This window comes from Mesoplodon bidens (genome assembly GCF_964165515.1).
Source record: "Mesoplodon bidens genome assembly, chromosome: X".
Lineage (NCBI taxonomy): Eukaryota > Metazoa > Chordata > Mammalia > Artiodactyla > Ziphiidae > Mesoplodon > Mesoplodon bidens.
Genome location: NC_138163.1, coordinates 8,978,184 through 8,983,675, shown reverse-complemented (window position 1 = coordinate 8,983,675; position 5,492 = coordinate 8,978,184). Strand labels below are relative to the sequence as shown.

Below are 5,492 nucleotides of genomic sequence, written 5' to 3'. Positions count from 1 at the left end.
CCAATGCCATATCAGTGTCACAAGAATCAAATGAGACAATGTACATAAAGTAACTAGAATGATGCCTAATATAAGGTACACAGTAGACAGATTTTAGGTAAGAAACAGCTATGCACATATTGAAACAGCTATGCACATATTGAAAAATGCCACCCTCGCCTTGGTACATCTCTAGGTTGCAGCCATGAAATCTGCATTTGTCACCTTTTCTTTTACTTCTGTTCACATTCAAGTTAATTACCCCTTCTATTCTCAAATCCGCTTTGTTGTAGCCTCTTTTATTTTCCAAGATAGAGCTTAATTTTTTCCTCCAGAAAGTCTTCCCCATATCATCAGAAACCATGTACTGACCCAGTACATCTCATGGCTATACTAACCTGATCTATCTCCCCCACAGATGCTCAACATTTTGAGGGTGGAGCCAACGTCTAACTGAATTGCTCCCAAGTGTGCTAAGCTAATATCAGTTGATGAGGTCAGTTGGTATGAAACTGGTATATTAGGGCTTTAGTAGAGGGGACAGTAGAAGTAGGAGGAGAGGTGGTCAGAGAGACTGGCATAAGCTTGACCATCTAAGTTTAGATTTTATTTTACTGGCAATGGGAAGATAGTAGAGGAACGGCAAGTCTGACTTCTATTTTATAAGAGCCACACTCTCCTGAAGTACATAAATCAAAATTCAGAGGGTGGAAGAAACATGACCAGTTATCAGACGATTGTAACAGTCCAGGAGAGAGCTAACGATGGTTTATATGTTTTGGTAGAGGGGGCTGTGGAAGAAGTGGACATGTGTGAGATGGAGTCAACACAGTTTGCTGATGGACTGTATACAGGGGTGAGAGCAAGGAGTCAAGAATGATCCCGGGCTTCCCTGGTGGCTCAGTGGATAAGAATCCACCTGCCAATGCAGGGGACACAGGTTCGAGCCCTGGTCCGGGAAGATCCCACATGCCGCAGAGCAACTAAGCCCGTGCACCACAACTACTGAGCCTGCGCTCTAGAGCCCACAAGCCACAACTACTGAAGCCCGCATGCCTAGAAACTGTGCTCCACAACTACTGAGCCTGCACTCTAGAGCCCACAAGCCACAACTACTGAAGCCCGCACGCCTAGAACCTGTGCTCCACAACAAGATAAGCCACTGCAATGAGAAGCCCGTGCACCACAACAAAGAGCAGCCCCCGCTTACCGCAACTAGAGAAAGCCCGTGAACAGCAACGAAGACCCAACGCAGGAAAAATAAAATAAATAAAATAAATTTATTAAAAAATACTTTAAAAAACAAAAAAGAGGGCTTCCCTGGTGGCGCAGTGGTTGAGAATCTGCTTGCTAATGCAGGGGACATGGGTTCGAGCCCTGGTCTGGGAGGATCCCACATGCTGCAGAGCAACTAGGCCCATGAGCCACAACTACTGAGCCTGCGTGTCTGGAGCCTGTGCTCCGCAATAAGAGAGGCCACCATAGTGAGAGGCCCACGCAACGTGATGAAGAGTGGCCCCCGCTTGCCACAACTAGAGAAAGCCCTCGCACAGAAACGAAGACCCAACACAGCAAAAATAAATAAGTTAATTAATAAACTCCTACCCCCAACATCTTCTTAAAAAAAAAAAGAATGATCCCAAGTTTTGCAGCCTGGGCAACCGGGTGAATGATGACACTGTCTGCTGAGACAGGGAACATCCTGAGCACCTCTCCCTCCTGTGCAGGACTGTGTTTCACTCACCTTCTTCTCCCCACTGCTTATCACAGTGCCTGATAGACAAGTAGCGCCTGACAAATGCAAGTTGCAGAAGTGGTCTGCTAGATTTCCCATAGCAAAAATCATCCATAACATTTGAAATGTTTCCTGTGATCCTTTGGGCTTTAACTGAACTGAAACACAGATTCACTGTTTACTACAACGTTGTAAGAATGTGGGTTTTCCATTCTGTGGGCTTAAACTCTAGATGGCTGAAGGCCAAACACGATTCTGTCTCCATACACACATAACAAGGCCATGCATCACGCTCCTCTAGCGACGTGCCTACTCAGGACCTAGGAAATCCTGAACAATGATAAACTACTCCAAGTGATGGTCTGAGGCTGCCAGAATGAGATATTCATGTGGGATTAGTCAAGGAGTGTAAGCTTACTGAGGACAAAGCCTGTGAGGGACTTAACTCCGTACACATTAGAGGACCTTGCACATATTACGCCAGACTGTATGTCTAACACTGCTATATAATCTTCATACATCTAGTTTAGTACAAAAATAAGTATGTGTAGAAAGGGGATGAAATTAACCATGATAAATTGTAAACAAAGACTCACCTACAAAGAACTTTAAGAGTAAATTATGGTATCTTCTAGTGTCATCTACTGCTTACTTCTTGAGATACAGAATGAGTCTAGGTGATCTCTTTCACCGTTTTAATGATATGCATCCTTAAGGTTAAAATATAAGAAGCTTTTTCAGTACAGCCATTATCTTGGCACCCACTCAGGGTAACAAAATTTCTTACACATTGGGTATAGGGCAGGATTCCTAGACCTCATCACTACTGACATTGGGGTTGGGTAATTCTTCATTGCAGGGGGCTGCCCCGTGCACTGTAGAATGTTTAGCAGCATCCCTGGACTCTACCCACTACATGATAGTAGCAACCTCACTCCAACTGTGATATCCAAAAATGTCTCCAGACATTGCCAAATGTTCCCTAGGGGGCAAAAGCATCCCAATTGAGAACCTCTAGTACAGGGAAAATGAATTAATATTCATACATTCATTTATTCATTCTTTAAACTATTTGAATGCCTACCAAGAAGTAAGCAAGCCTCTGGGAATACACTGGGGGATGAAACAGATATGGTCTCTGCCGAAATGGAGCTTCCAGCAGAAAACAGAAAGAGGCAACCAACAAGTACACAAATACATGCCTGCAATAAGTTTTTTTTTTTTTTTTTTTTTTACAGTAGGTCCTTGTTGGTTATCTATTTTAAATATAGCAGTGTGTACATGTCAATCCCAAACTCCCAATCTATCCCTCCCCCTGCACCCTGCCTTCCCCCCGGCCGTAACCTTAAGTTTGCTCTGTAAGTCTCTGAGTCTGTTTTGTAAGTTCATTTGTATCATTTTTTTTTAAGATTCCACATATAAGCGATATCACATGATATTTATCTTTCTCTGTCTGACTTACTTCACTTAGTATGATAATCTCCAGGTCCATCCATGTTGCTGCAAATGGCATTATTTCATTCATGCCTGCAATAAGTTTTACAAAAGAAAAGAAAAGGGTGTCCTGGACAGGATAGTGAGGGAGGGCATCTATGAAGAGGTGGCATTTAAACTGTGACCTGAAGAACGAGGAGAAGCCGGCCAGGGAAGAGTGGGAAGAGGAGTGTCTGAGTCCGAGAGAACAGCATGTGTGAAGCCCTTGCTATGACCCAGACAGTGTGCTGGTCCCACTCCACGCACGTGTCATTTAGGAAGGGTGCCCTAGGTCCTGGCTGCCCACAGCAATCCCACGTGCACCTGTGGCCCTCTGATTATTCAGATGATGAATTAGACTGCCACCTTACATTCAAATATTACAACATTTGAAGGGGATTTGGTTCCTCTCTCTATGCTACACATAGGCTTGCCTCAGAGATATTGCAAGTTTGTTCTAGACCACTGCCATAAAGCGAATATGGCAATAAAGCAAGTCATGTGAATTCTTTGGTTTCTCAGTGCATATAAAAGTTATGTTTACACTGTACTGTAGTCTACTAAGTGTGCAATATCTTTCTGTCTAAAAAAATGATGTTTGTACCTTAATTTAAAAATACTTTATTGCTAAAAAATGCTAACCATCATCTAAGCCTTCAGAGAGTTGTAATCTTTTTGCCTCGATGTTCGTGGCTGCTGACTGATCAGGGTGATGGTTGCTGAAGGCTGGGGTGGCCGTGGCACTTTCTTAAAATAAGACAACAATGAAGTTTGCTGCACTGATTGACTCTTCCCTTCACAAATGATTTCTCTGTAGCATGCAATGCTGTCTGATAGCATTTGACCCACAGTGGAACTTCTTTAAAAACTGGAGTCAATCCTCTCAAACCCTGCTGCTTTATCAACTAAGGTGATGTTATATTCTAAATCTTTGTTGTCATTTCAACAATCTTCACAGCATCTTCACCACAAGTAGATTCCATCTCAAGACACTTTCTTTGTTCATCCATAAGAAGCAACTCCTCTCCATTAAGGTTTTATCATGAGATTGCAGCAATCCAGTCACATCTTCACGCTCCACTTCTAATTCTAGTTCTCTTGCTATTTCCACCACAAATGCAATAACTTCCTCCACTGAGGTCTTGAACCCCACAGAGTCATCCATGAGGGTTGGAATCAACTTCTTCCACACCCCTGTGATTGTTGATATTTTGACCCCTTCACATGAATCACAGATGTGATTCCTTCCTTTCCAGAAGGTTTTCAATTTACTTTGTCCAGATCCATCAGAGAATCACTATCTATGGGCAGCTATAGCCTTAGGAAATGTATTCCTTAAATAGTAAAACTTGAATGTTGAAATGACTCCTTGATCCATGGGCTGCAGAATGGATGTTGTGTTAGCAGGCAGGAAAACAACCTGAATCTCCTTGTACATCTCCATCACAGCTCTTGGGTGACCAGGTGCTTTGTCAGTGAGCAGTAATGTTTTGAAATGATTCTTTTTTTCAGAGCAGTAAGTGGGCTTAAGATATTTAGTAGCCTGTGGGCTGGTGCAGCACCCTTTCTTTTGGATCAGCCATCTGCAGTGGCACCGCTGCCAGTTTGCAGATTTTCGTGAAGACCCTGACAGGAAGACCATCACTCTCGAGGTCGAACCCTTGGATACAATAGAAAATGTAAAGGCCAAGATCCAGGACAAGGAAGGAATTTCCCCTGACCAGCAAAGACTGATCCTTGCTGGCAAGCAACTGGAAGATGGATGTACTTTGTTTGACTACAACATTCAAAAGGAGTCCACGCTTCATATTGTGTTGAGACTTCATGGTGGTGCTAAGAAAAGGAAGAAGTCTTACACCACTCCCAAGAAGAACAAGCATATGAGAAAGAAGGTTAAGCTGGCTGTCCTGAAATACTATAAGGTGGATGAGAATGGCAAAATCAGTCGCCTTCGTCGGGAGTGCCCTTCAGATGACTATGGTGCTGGAGATTTTATGGCCAGCCACTTTGACAGACATTACTGTGGCAAATGTTGTCTGACCGATTCTTTCAACAAACCAGAACACAAGTAACTGTATATTGGTTAATAAAAGACATGAACTAATGGAAAAAAAATATTTAGTAAACCATGTTGTCAACAGATGTACTGTCATCCAGGCTTTGTTGTTCCATTTATAGAGCCCAGGCAGAGTATATTTAGTATAATTCTTAAGGGCCCTAGGAGTTTCAGAATGGTAATTGAACATTGGCTTCAACTGAAAGTCACCAGCTACATTGACCCCTAACAGGAGAGTCAGCCTGTCCT

At 43.0% G+C, this 5,492-nt stretch overlaps 1 pseudogene across 1 annotated transcript; it reads left to right on the top strand.

The window, feature by feature from the left end:
- The first annotated feature begins 697 nt into the window (after positions 1 to 697).
- LOC308609275 (ubiquitin-ribosomal protein eS31 fusion protein-like) lies at positions 698 to 5,274 on the top strand (annotated as a pseudogene). Its single transcript has 2 exons — positions 698 to 835; positions 4,730 to 5,274. The product of its transcript is annotated as a ubiquitin-ribosomal protein eS31 fusion protein-like (transcript).
- The last annotated feature ends 218 nt before the right edge of the window (positions 5,275 to 5,492 follow it).